Below are 12,929 nucleotides of genomic sequence, written 5' to 3' on the forward strand. Positions count from 1 at the left end.
CTTCAAGAAAGCTTTAAATTACAACAGAACATTAAAATCTCATATTTTTGTTGCGTGTTCTTTGTGCCGATGAGCAGTGACAATATAAAATCGGCCATTACGGCCTCGAATGGCGTTGCGCCCAAAACCAATACCACAGTCAGCAAGGCGTTTACGGTTCTTGTGCCAATTGGGGTCACAACGCCAGCAGTCATCAATAGGGTTACCGGTTGCACACCAGAAAAATCCAAGTTTTCGCCTCTCAGTGCTGTTCCAAGTAGCCGAGCCGCCATCTTGAGGTGTCGGGCCGGAAAAAAAAAATGTGCAGCTGCCTTGGTGCATTGGCCATGACAATGACATGTAATTCTATAAAACTAAATGGAGACTGGAATATACAGAAACCAATTTCATACTTTGGAGCAATCCCCGAGATCAGTTCACATAATAAGATTACGATCTACTCAGTTGATTAACATGAATAAAGACGGTGGATGGTAGAAATGTGATTAAAAAATAAAAACCATAGCTAATGGACTAAAAGAATAAGTGCTAGAAAAGACGATAAAAGAGGAGACAGGAGATTGCTTGCCTGGATTTCCAGCGTTGGCGACGAGGCAAAGCAGTAAAAACAGTATGGAAGCGGCCATTGTCATCTCAACACGCAGAAGATGGTTTGAGTTATGAAAGAGAGAAATATGGTAGAATGGTTGAAAGAGAGAAATCACAATTACAATTTTTGATTTTTTTTCAATATAGCTCACTTTATCATTAGAAAAGTAAAGATCAAATACTTTTATAACTAGAAAAATTATAGTATCAAATGATAAAGTGAAAAAGTATCAAACTCTACGTTTTAATAACTGATGAGACCAATTTGTCCAGTTCTCAGAGTTTGACTCACATCACAGAGGAGAGATATTAATTCGGTATTAATTTTTAATCTAAATCAAAATCATACAATTAATATTAATTACATATTTCATGCTTAGAAATGATACGCCGCAAAGATAATCCAATCACTTTCACCTTTCATTGTGAAAAATGTCATTCCATCCACTCATCATCAAATACGTTAACTCAACAAAGTCTAATTCGCACAAAACATTTTCACCTTTCTTGATATTTATGTTTGGGTAGACTTATATGCTGAGAAACGTCCATACATGTTGGGCATTAAGGGTTTGTTTGAGTACCTTTTATTTTTTAAGAATAAATTTTGTAATAATGAATTTTTGGAGAATGTATTGTCAAAAAGTTGAAAAAAAAATTAAATTTATATATAAAATTATTTTATTGAAAAATGTGTAATAGAAAAAAGTTTGGAAAAAATAAATTATGTATCAACGGGAGTTTCACGAGCAAGCTATCGTGACTAACTAATTGAATAGTGCTACTAGGAGAGTGAGTCTCAACAAGCATAGTTGGCAAATTTCAAGGGATGAGCTACCTATCGACAGCAGAAATTATCGCTAACAACCTAGGGAAGGCTTAAAATAAATTTTTAAAAATAGAAATCATACAAGGGCCAAGTGTTGTATTTAAATAGAAAACTAAGAAGTTTGAATTGAAAAGTAAATCTAACGAATCTGTTTTAAGGAAACTGTGTGCAACACACGGTTCCTTTCAATATCGCTACTACTTCAATAGCTATTTTCTCTAATTTTATTGTTAATGTTTCCTTCCATTATTTTATTTATATAATTCCAACAATATTTCTAATTTCCTTTTTGTATTTTTTCTAACAGTGCCATTGCCATGTATCTACATTGGTGGTTGGCTGCGTCCAAACCTACAAAATTTAATTGTTACATAATCAACTATTTTTCTAATGAGTAACTAACATTTTTAGATGGAAGAGTAATATTATTTTTATGGGCGTATATCATTTTTTCTTACTTGTTAATAACTTGTCAATATTATATCAATGAAATAGCTAAACAAAAATAATAGATCTCAATCCGTCTAGATAGTCTAGCAAGGTAAATCTTATGAAATGTGATATTTCCTTTATTAGCTATTCAACTTCATCATTGTTGTCATTCTTGTCAAATATCAACTATTATTTCTTTGAATATTGATGTTAATTTGAGCATTATTTATTTTGAATTTGTATTTTATAATTTAATAGTATAACTCTAAATCTTGAAAATGTGAAAAAAATGGGGCAGTAAACGGGGCAAAAAACTGCCCCGAACCCGCCCCGCCCCGTGACCCCGTTTAAGGCGGGGTGGGTTCGCTCCGCCCCATTGCCATCACTAAGCAGCATTTTCTTATTAGCTCAGTTGACTAATACATTTACCAGATAACCTTGGATTTCTTAAATTTACGAACAATTCATCGTGAAAATTGTATAAAAGTTGTCCTATAAAGGGATTTCCAAAAATTAAGACATTGATTTTGCTTATATATAGGTGGGTTTCCACCTGTTTAAAAAAGTGTATATTTAAATTAGTTCTATTTATTAAACTAATTTTCAATCCAAAACAGGAATCATTTGCAACAATAAACAAGCGTTTTAGACAATTTACATTCTGAAAATTATTTTTAATTGCTCAAATAATTCTTACACGTCAATTTAATTTTCCAATGGATTCTTTGAAGAAACTACGTTCGTCTCAATACAGAAAAAATTTGGATGTGTATTGTTTTAAGGTCAAAATATTGAAAAATACTGCATAATTAGATTCATGGATAATTACTGCTAAATAATTGCAACTAATGTTTCCCAAAACATTCATAGAATGACATGCTTTCCAACATAATCAAAATTTGATCTTTGCAAGTATACCTTCTCAGCTAAAATGTTTTCGATGGGAGATTGAGAAAAAGAAACGTCAAAACGGTAAAAATTAGAGATGTTTAATTAGTTGGGTAGTGACCCAAGGAGGACAGATATGTTGGACGCGGAAGCTCCAATAACAAACGTTGATTCTAAACCGGATTTTAAAGATTATATGACAATATTGAAGTATACTAAATCACACAGCGTAAAAACAACATTTAAAAGTAAAGAAAATACAAAGGATTAATGGCAAAGGACGATATTTATTAATTCAACAATAAGAAGAATACAAAGCAATTTAGCAACTAGCTTCTATTTATTACTCTCTACAAACTGAACAAAGGAGTCTTGTATTTATAGGCCAACCCTAGAAGAGTTCTAAAATGCAAGAAAATATATTACAATTAGGAAACCTAATTTCAACAGGATTTTATTTCCTTATTCAACTTAGTTTCCTTGAAATCCTAGGTTAATATTCTCCTAATCCAAGTCGAATACGCCTCTTCAAAATACTCCTATTTGAGTCATACTACTAACAATCTCCACTTTAACTCAAATTTCAATGCAACAAACGAAACTCCTAAATTTCAAATCCGTCTCCATCGAAATGAACTGGCCGAATCTCCTCAACACAGTAACCACTTCATATAAACCAAACACTCGTCCTCTGCCCCGCATCCACAATCGACACCCAAACCCAAACCCAGGGTTCCCAATTCCACCAAGAAATTAATGTTGATCACATAGGACCGAAGCACACTTGTACCAAGAACCAAATTAGATGCTTAATCAGAAGGCTACTTATTAGAACTATTGCCTTCAACATCCCCTAGAAAGTATCTCAGTCATTACTGATACCATGATACCTACACTCGATGAGTCCAACCTCAGTAACTGAACACAGTGTACCCACCGAAATTGGTGGGGCAAAGCGAAATTACCAACGCTCTCCCTAACAGTATCATGAACTGACTCAGAGCCCAACACAAGAGGTACTATACCAAACTGAATTTCCACCACGGTACTAAATTTGTCCAAATGTCTCCTCTTAACTGTACTGCACTCTCCTGCAAAATGTACAACTGAAATCTTCTCCATCCCTCCAGTACATCCCAGCCTCCCTTTCGGAGAATTTATACCCTTTTGAATTTAGGGTATTCAGTAAGATGAGATTCTTCTTCAGATCTAGAACATGTCGAACCTGGCCAAGTGTTCTGACGGTTCCATCCTGCAACCGCAATCTGACTCGACTGATCCAAGCAATACGATAAGATTGGTTGTTACCAATTACAACTCCACCTTGCTAAACAGCCTCATTTGTCTGAAATAAATTTCTATCGAAACACATGGTACGAACATGCTGATCAAGAATCTACTCCTCGTCAGGCCTAATCTTTACATCAGATACCAAAGTCAACATCACCTCTTCGCCCTCTGAACAATTCCCAACTACATTGGTTTTGTTTGAATGCAAAGGTTGCACCCCATGATTTGCAGTTAAATCACATTTAGCCTGCAACATATCGCAATCCTTCCGATTATGAAATTTTATTGGCTTATCATTTACTAATATTCACTCTTACATATGGATATGATAGTCGTATTACTTTTTAGTTTTTGTATGTAAAGAAGCTTCATAATGATACAAATGGCACACATAACACGTAACATTCTGAATTTATTTCTTGACAAAGTAATTATTAGCATGTGAAATTTATGGTGTCATGATTTGATTCAATAATGTAAAGCGGAAACCAAAAAGATGTTAATTGAATTATTGGGGAAAAAATTATTAATTTGTCACGTATGTCTACATATGTAATTAATTGTGTATAAGACTATCTTAAAATTAACTATAATTCAACTAAACTTGAAATAATTTATTTTCCATGTTTGTTTCATTATTTGCTCATTATCATTAAAATTACCATTGTTATCATTAAAAAAACCATTATATTAATGCATTAAATTATAAACCATTACATGTATGTCACATAGGGCTGCTACCGATGATCTTCACTATGAATAGTATTACTCTTCTTGAAAACATTCAATTTTAATCCATATTAAGTAAACTTATATATTTTAAATTAATTGATATTTAGAGAATAAATTGAACTATTGACCACCTTATCAAACGAATATAGTGAGTTTTTAATTAGTGTAAAATTATCTTTATATGGTATGTTTAAGAATAGAATTTGAATTTTTCTAATTGTTACTCCTTATTTTCAAAACAAAATAATCATTTTTTGTTACTCCAAAAAAAAAAATAAATAAATAAATAAATAAAAATAAATAAAAGGTGCTACCCATTTATCTCTCTTTTGTCTACTTTAATGAATACCAACTGCATGTCTTAAAAATCATTTTCTCAAGTATTTTAACACCAAATCTAAAGGAGACCTTGATGAGAGTTATCGGTGCAAAGAGAAGAAAAGTCACTCGTCATTTCATAGATATGGTTAGGTTTCTTTTCGTTGTTTTATTGTTATTACTAATTTTTAAATTATAATAGTCTTGTTAAAATGTATAAACATATTATTTATGTCCTTTATATATGGATATTAGTGTTGATTAAGAATAGAATTTGAATTTTTCTAATTGTTACTCCTTATTTTCAAAACAAAATAATCATTTTTTGTTACTCCAAAAAAAAAAATAAATAAATAAATAAATAAAAATAAATAAAAGGTGCTACCCATTTATCTCTCTTTTGTCTACTTTAATGAATACCAACTGCATGTCTTAAAAATCATTTTCTCAAGTATTTTAACACCAAATCTAAAGGAGACCTTGATGAGAGTTATCGGTGCAAAGAGAAGAAAAGTCACTCGTCATTTCATAGATATGGTTAGGTTTCTTTTCGTTGTTTTATTGTTATTACTAATTTTTAAATTATAATAGTCTTGTTAAAATGTATAAACATATTATTTATGTCCTTTATATATGGATATTAGTGTTGATTCTTGTAATTCTTATTTGAAAATTTTGATCTTGTTGTCGTACATGCTAAGTTTGAAGAATTTTCAACATTTAAACTAAATTAAAAATTTGGGTGATATTTTCTTGGAAATAATTTATATACTTCTTAAGTATGATACCTCAAAAATCTGGACAGGCTAAAATCATATTCGAGTATTTTTTTTATGTTATTTATAGAATTTATGTTACAATGTATTTCGTGACCCAAATTTTCATGAGCAATAATACTAAATGGCGAACGTCGGTTACAAAAGAATTTACACGTGATTAGTCATTATCAAAGAAACTGGAGTTGCTCGACAGGCTAAAATCATATTCGAGTTTTTTTTTATGTTATTTATAGAGTTTATGTTACAATGTATTTCGTGACCCAAATTTTCATGAGCAATAATACAAAATGGCGAACGTCGGTTACAAAAGAATTTACACGTGATTAGTCATTATCAAAGAAACTGGAGTTGCTCATTTTAGTAAATGGATTGTTGAAATTAGAGATTATCGTTCCAGTGGTCACTCAACTTAGGTTCGTGTCTTTGATTGGCCACTGAAACTTAAATATCAAGTTTTGGTCATTGAATTTAGGTTCATATCTTTGATTGGCCATTGAAATTTAAAATGTCGAGGTTTCGCCACTGAACTCTGAAAATGTCGAGTTTTGGTAACTGAACTTAGGTTCATGTTTTCAATTTCATACTGAAGTTTAAAATGTCGAATTTTGGCTGCTGAACTTTGAAAAATAACGTAAAATATTGTACATTACTCATTGGATTTTGAAAAATATTGTACATTATTCGCTGAACTTTGAAAAATATTGTACAGTATTTACTAAATTTTGAAAAATGTTGTACATCACTAACTATAAGTTCGATATTTTTCAAAGTTAAACAGTTATGCTAGTGAGTAACGTACGCCATATTTTAAAATTCAATGGCCAAACTCAATATTTTAAACTTCAACAAACAATCTAAAATATGGAACTAAGTTCAGTGAGCAATCGAAGACATTAACATAAGTTCAGTAACTAAAATTCTACATTTTAAATTTCAGTGACCAATCAAAGACAGGGACATAAGTTCAATGACCAAAACTCGACATTTTAAACTTCAGTGGACAATCAAAAACATGAACTTTAGTTCAGTGACCATTAGAATAATTAACACTTCAGATTAACTACACGTCAAAAGGAATCTAATGTAAACAAACCTTCTTTATGGAAATTCATTGGCTTGTCATTTTCTAATATTCGCTCTTGTATTACTTTTTAGTTTTTATTTAAAGAAGCTTCATAATAATACAAATGGCACACGTAACACATAACATTCTGAATTTATTCCTTGACGAAGTAATTATTAGCATTTGAAATTTATGGAGTCATGATTCGATTCAATAATGTAAAGTGAAAACCAAAAAGATGTTAATTGAATTGTTGGGAAAAAAAAGCTTGTCATTTTCTAATATTCGCTCTTGTATTACTTTTTAGTTTTTATTTAAAGAAGCTTCATAATAATACAAATGGCACACGTAACACATAACATTCTGAATTTATTCCTTGACGAAGTAATTATTAGCATTTGAAATTTATGGAGTCATGATTCGATTCAATAATGTAAAGTGAAAACCAAAAAGATGTTAATTGAATTGTTGGGAAAAAAATTATTAATTTGTCACGTAATGAATTGTTTATAAGACTATCTTAAAGTTCAACTTAAAATTTAAAGTGATTTAATAAAGAATGGGAAAAATATATAACTATTAGGCTATAAAAATCACATTTCATAACTAATAATCTTATAAAATAGTTTCAAAAATCAGGTGATAACGCAATATAATACTATATAAACATACAAATTCATTTGCCATATAATCTGTACCCACTTGTGTTTAAACAATGATAAAGAGGGTTTTTTTTTTTTTTTGGGGGGGGGGGGGGGGGGGGGGGGGGTGCACAACTCGTCTTTCATAGTTGGGCAATGAGTTCAATATAACCGATTTTAAATGGTTATCAATAATTTTCATCTTGAATAGAGCTAGGTGTGCATTTTTTGGTTGACATGGCTAATTAGTTGGGTAGTGACGTGGCTTCAAATACGATATGAGAAAAAATCACCGACGACATTGTTCATCCTTTTCATTTACTTCCATACAAATAATAATGTTCGAAGCATTATCACCTCTCCTTTCCAAATATCTATACAAATGAGCCTTCAAAATCTCAAGTTTGGATGTTTTGTTGACACAAAAATTTAACAACTTTTCAACATGTTTTATCAATTTTTATTAAAAATTTGATTTTAATCTATACTAAAAAGTGCGTAAACCTCAATTTTATTTATTTTTAATTAAAAGACAATTACATTATTTTCTTTAAAAAAAAAAAAAAAGACCCAAATCGGTGAACAACCCGCCCCAATATTTGTTGGGCTTGATTTTTTTTGCCTTTGACTTTTAACTAAAGTATAGAATATTCACCTAACATTATATTGCCGAAGTTTACACTTGCACCCTAAAGTTGGATATTATATGGTTCAACTTCATATGCTAAAGGTACGTCATGTCCGGATCAAAAATAAGATTATAATTGTTAGGAATTTTTTTATTATATGGTACAACTTAACTTTCATAAAAAAATAAAATAAATAAATAATCAAATGCTTAGAGAAGGATACTGTGTTGAGGTTATTTGAGGCTTCAAATCTTGTGATTGTAGACGATGCAATATTTTTAAATCTTTTATTTTGGATTTGAAGTACCTATCATTTATTACTTTTGTCTGTTAGTTCTAAAGTGGTAGAGGATGCGTTTAAATTGAATCGATAGTTTTCCAAGTAAATACTTTAGTCATACAATTTTTAGACTATATTGTTGTTTTTTATCATACATTTCTTTTATTTTGATGAAAATTTCCATAGATATTCATACGTCCTCCCAAATAACTTAAGCCCTTTTTAAAGATAAACCATAAAAATGATTTTATTTGGTTGAGATAGATGATTTTATTTTTTATTTTTTCTTGAAGTTTTGGTCCTAGCAAATCTTTTATTATTCATATTTAACACAAAATCATTGTCATTTTTTAGACCATATTGGTTGTTTTTTATCATATATTTCTTTTATTTTAGAACTGGTTTGACAGACTAAATTCACGGTCAGTCTAAGCAAAGAATCTACAATTTTGCTGCTAACTTTCTACTGTCATTTCTAAGCAAAGAATCCACAATTTTGCTATTTGTCACAAAATTAATACATAATTAAAGACAAATCTATTATAAAAATCATGAAATACCTAGTGTGATTTCATTGCAACAGTGTTTTATACACTCCTGATTAGCATGATCCTTACATGATTAAATTCCTAATTAGGCCCTTCGCACTAATCCCCAATTCTATCTCTATCCACATGCGCACTTTATAAATAATTACAAAACCAAGGGCATACTAATCATTGCAATTGACGTTTTCGTAAAATGATTTAAGAAGGTCATTTATAGGAACCTCCGATTTATACTGGATCTTAGTTAGTAGAAAACTGACAAAATTAACTATTCATAGCAACTTACCCGAAATCTTAGTTAGTGGAAAACTGAACAAAATCAACTAGTCATAGCAACTTACATTCAGGTAAAATATTAGAATCTTTATTGATCGAACTCTATACATATCATTATTTCTTTCCAAATTCATTTTGTAAAACTGTAAATTATCGAAAGGCTAATCAGCACAAAACGACCCCACTTTTCAATATTTTTGTGCAACACATCTCTGCCTTTAGTTCGTTCTTTTTTTTTTTTTTGGCAATTTCACCATCACTTTCACCTTTCATTGTTGAAAAGATCCTTTCATCCAACTACCGTCAAATGCTTCGTTAATTCAACAAAGATTAATTGCACAAAACATTCCCACCTTTCTTGATATTTATGATAGGGTGGCCTTATAAGCTGGTTCACCTGGCTTATAAGCCGAGAAACATCCAAACATGTTAGGCATTAAGGGTCTGAGCCTGCTTTATTTTTTAAGAATAAATTTTGTAATGATAAATTTTTGGAGAATATGTGGCTAAAAAATTGGAAAAAATTTTGAATTTATGAACAAAATTATTTTATTGAAAAAATGTGTAACAGAGAATAAGTTTGGAAAAAATAAATTATATGTCAACGGGAGTTTTATGAGCAAACTACCTTAAGTAAGTAGCTAATTAGATCGTGCTAATAGGGGGGCGAGTATCAACAAGCTTTAGCCAACAAATTTCAGGGGATGAGCTAGCTACCAACAGTGGGCACTATTTTTTTTTTTTTTTTTTCTTTTTTTTGTTAATTTCATCATCACTTGCACCTTTCATTGTTGAAAAGGTCCTTTTAGCCAACCATCGTCAAATGCTTCGTTAATTCAACAAAGGTTAATTGCACAAAACATTCCCACATTTCTTGATATTTATGTTTGGGTGGCCTTATAAGCTGGTTCACCTGGCTTATAAGCCGAGAAACATCCAAACATGTTGGGCATTAAGGGTCTGAGCGTGCATTATTTTTTAAGAATAAATTTTGTAATGATAAATTTTTGGAGAATATGTGGCTAAAAAATTGGAAAAAATTTTGAATTTATGAACAAAATTATTTTATTGAAAAAATGTGTAACAGAGAATAAGTTTGGAAAAAATAAATTATATGTCAACGGGAGTTTTATGAGCAAACTACCTTAAGTAGCTAATTAGATAGTGCTACTAGGGGGGCGAGTCTCAACAAGCCTTAGCCGACAAATTTCAAGGGATGAGCTAGCTATCGACAGCAGGCACTATTGCCTCACAACCTAGGAAAGGCTTGAAACAAATTTTTAAAAATGGAAATCAAACGAGGGCCAAGTTTTGCATTTAAATAGAAAACTAAAAGTTTGAATTGCGAAGTAAATCTAACAAATATGTTTTAAGGAAACTATGAGCAACACACGAAAGTTCGATATTATATGGTACAACTTCTATATGCTAAGAAGGTACATCATGCCCGGATAAAAAATAAGATTATAATTGTTAGGAAAATGTATATTATATGGTACAACTTCATATGCTAAGGACTTTTAAAAATATATATAAAAATAAATAAAAAATCAAATGCTTAGAGATCGATCAAACTGTGTTGAGGTTATTTGAGGCTTCAAATTTTGTGAATGCAGACTATGCAATATCTTTAAATCTTATATTTTGGATTTGAAGCACCTATCTATTATTACTTTTGTCTGTTACTTCTAAAGTTGTAGAGGATGCATTTAAATTGAATCGATAGCTTTTCCAAGTAAATATTTTAGTTATACATTTTTTAGACCATATTGATTGTTATTTTATCGTACATTTCTTTTATTTTGATGAAAAATTCCATAGATATTCATACGTCCATCCAAATAACTTAAACCATAAAAAGCTTTTGGCATAAAACAACCACAATTAGTCGAGATAGATGATTTTACTTTATTTTATTCTTGAAGTTTTGGTCCTAGCACATCTTTTATTGTATTTTTATTATTCATATTTAACACATAGTAAATTATAAAGTCAATCAAGCTTACGATGTTATCAAATAAAGTGTCCAAATAATAAGTTTGGGGGTGAGGGTATATCAAATCTCAGGCTTGTAGCTTAGCTTAACTTATGGAGGGTCCTATTACTATGAATTCAATTAGATATATTGATATTTGATATGCCAAATCAATATTGCTTAAACTATCAAATCATGAAATTATATAATTTTTTGGATTGTGCTCGAATTCAATTATTTTGACTTTCTTCCATTCCCAAAAATGTCTAAAGCCTATAATATAACTTTGGGGTGTGCTTAAGATTTTTTTATTTTTTATTTTTTAATTTTACTTTCATTCGCTGAACTTCCTTGAATTACATACTTTCAATTTATGGAGTAAAACTCTACTTTTTGTGGTGTAAGGAGCACTAAGTCCCCGTTTGGCCCCCATTTACATGTAATATTATTTTATGAAAAATTTTGTGATTAAAAATATAAGAGAAAAAAATAAAATGTGATAGAATGAAAATTAATGAGGGTCAAACGGGGATAAAGGTTTGAAAAAGAGGGTAGTTGGGATCTTGACAGTTTAAATAATAAAGGCAGAAATGTTGGTTTGACTAATATTCTTGTCCAATTCTCATTTTTGAAGAATTTATAGGAAGTCAATGATACCACTAGCTCCCTTTCTATTTGTGTATAAATGATTGAAGAAAGGGTACATCATGTTCAGATCAAAAATTTATGTAGTACAAACCCAGAATGCCCGTTCCTATGACAGGGTGATGTGATTATTTAAAAATAAAAAATAAAAAAAAATCAAATGTTTAAAGAAGTATCCAATTGAATTGAGGTTATTTGAGGCTTCAAATTTCGTGATTATAGACTATGCAACATTTTTACATCTTAAAAAAATCCAACATATGTTATTTCCTTTTTAATTATACCTAATCTTACAACTAAGCACATTGTATCATAGCTAACATATACTAGAAATAATAAAAAATTATGTTAACCACTAAATCAAATGTTCTACTAAAATTAAAATTGTGATGATCAAGAAGAACTTATTCTCATATTTCAAGCTAGTGGCCTCGACTCGTGAAAAAAAATGTGAACTCGATTCAGTCCATTGCTCGTCTCAAAACAAGTCCAAACTGTCATAAACTGAACCAGGTTGAGCGAGCTTGGCTCATTTGTTAACTAGGGATAATGATAATCTTGCAATCACAATTTTGTTCTTATTTCTTGATATTTATGTTTGGTGGATGGACTTATAAGTTGGTCCGCCTGGTTCACGACCCAAGAAAGGTCCTACACATTAAAAAAAAAAAAGAAGGTCTGTTTTTTAAGAAAGGAAAGGATGAGCGGCATTTTCTTATTTTCTGAGTTGACTAATGCATTTACCATATAACCTTGGATTTCTTAAAATTTACCAACAATTCATCGTGAAAATTATATAAAAGTTGTCCTATAAAGGGTATTTCTCAGGGATGGCAATGAGCCAAGCCGGCTCGCGAGCCTCGAGCTTTTTAAAAAGGGGCTTTTTTTGGCTCGAGCCGAGTCGAGCAAAAGCTCGGCCAAAAAATTAAGGCTAAGCTCGGGCCTTACCGAGCCAAAACGAGCCTGCTCATTTTTTTCCCTTTTCCCCCCCCCCCCCCCCCCCCCCCCCTCAAAAA

The sequence above is a fragment of the Olea europaea genome, chromosome 9 (genome assembly GCF_002742605.1).
Source record: "Olea europaea var. sylvestris chromosome 9, O_europaea_v1, whole genome shotgun sequence".
In the NCBI taxonomy this organism is placed as follows: Eukaryota; Viridiplantae; Streptophyta; class Magnoliopsida; order Lamiales; family Oleaceae; genus Olea; species Olea europaea.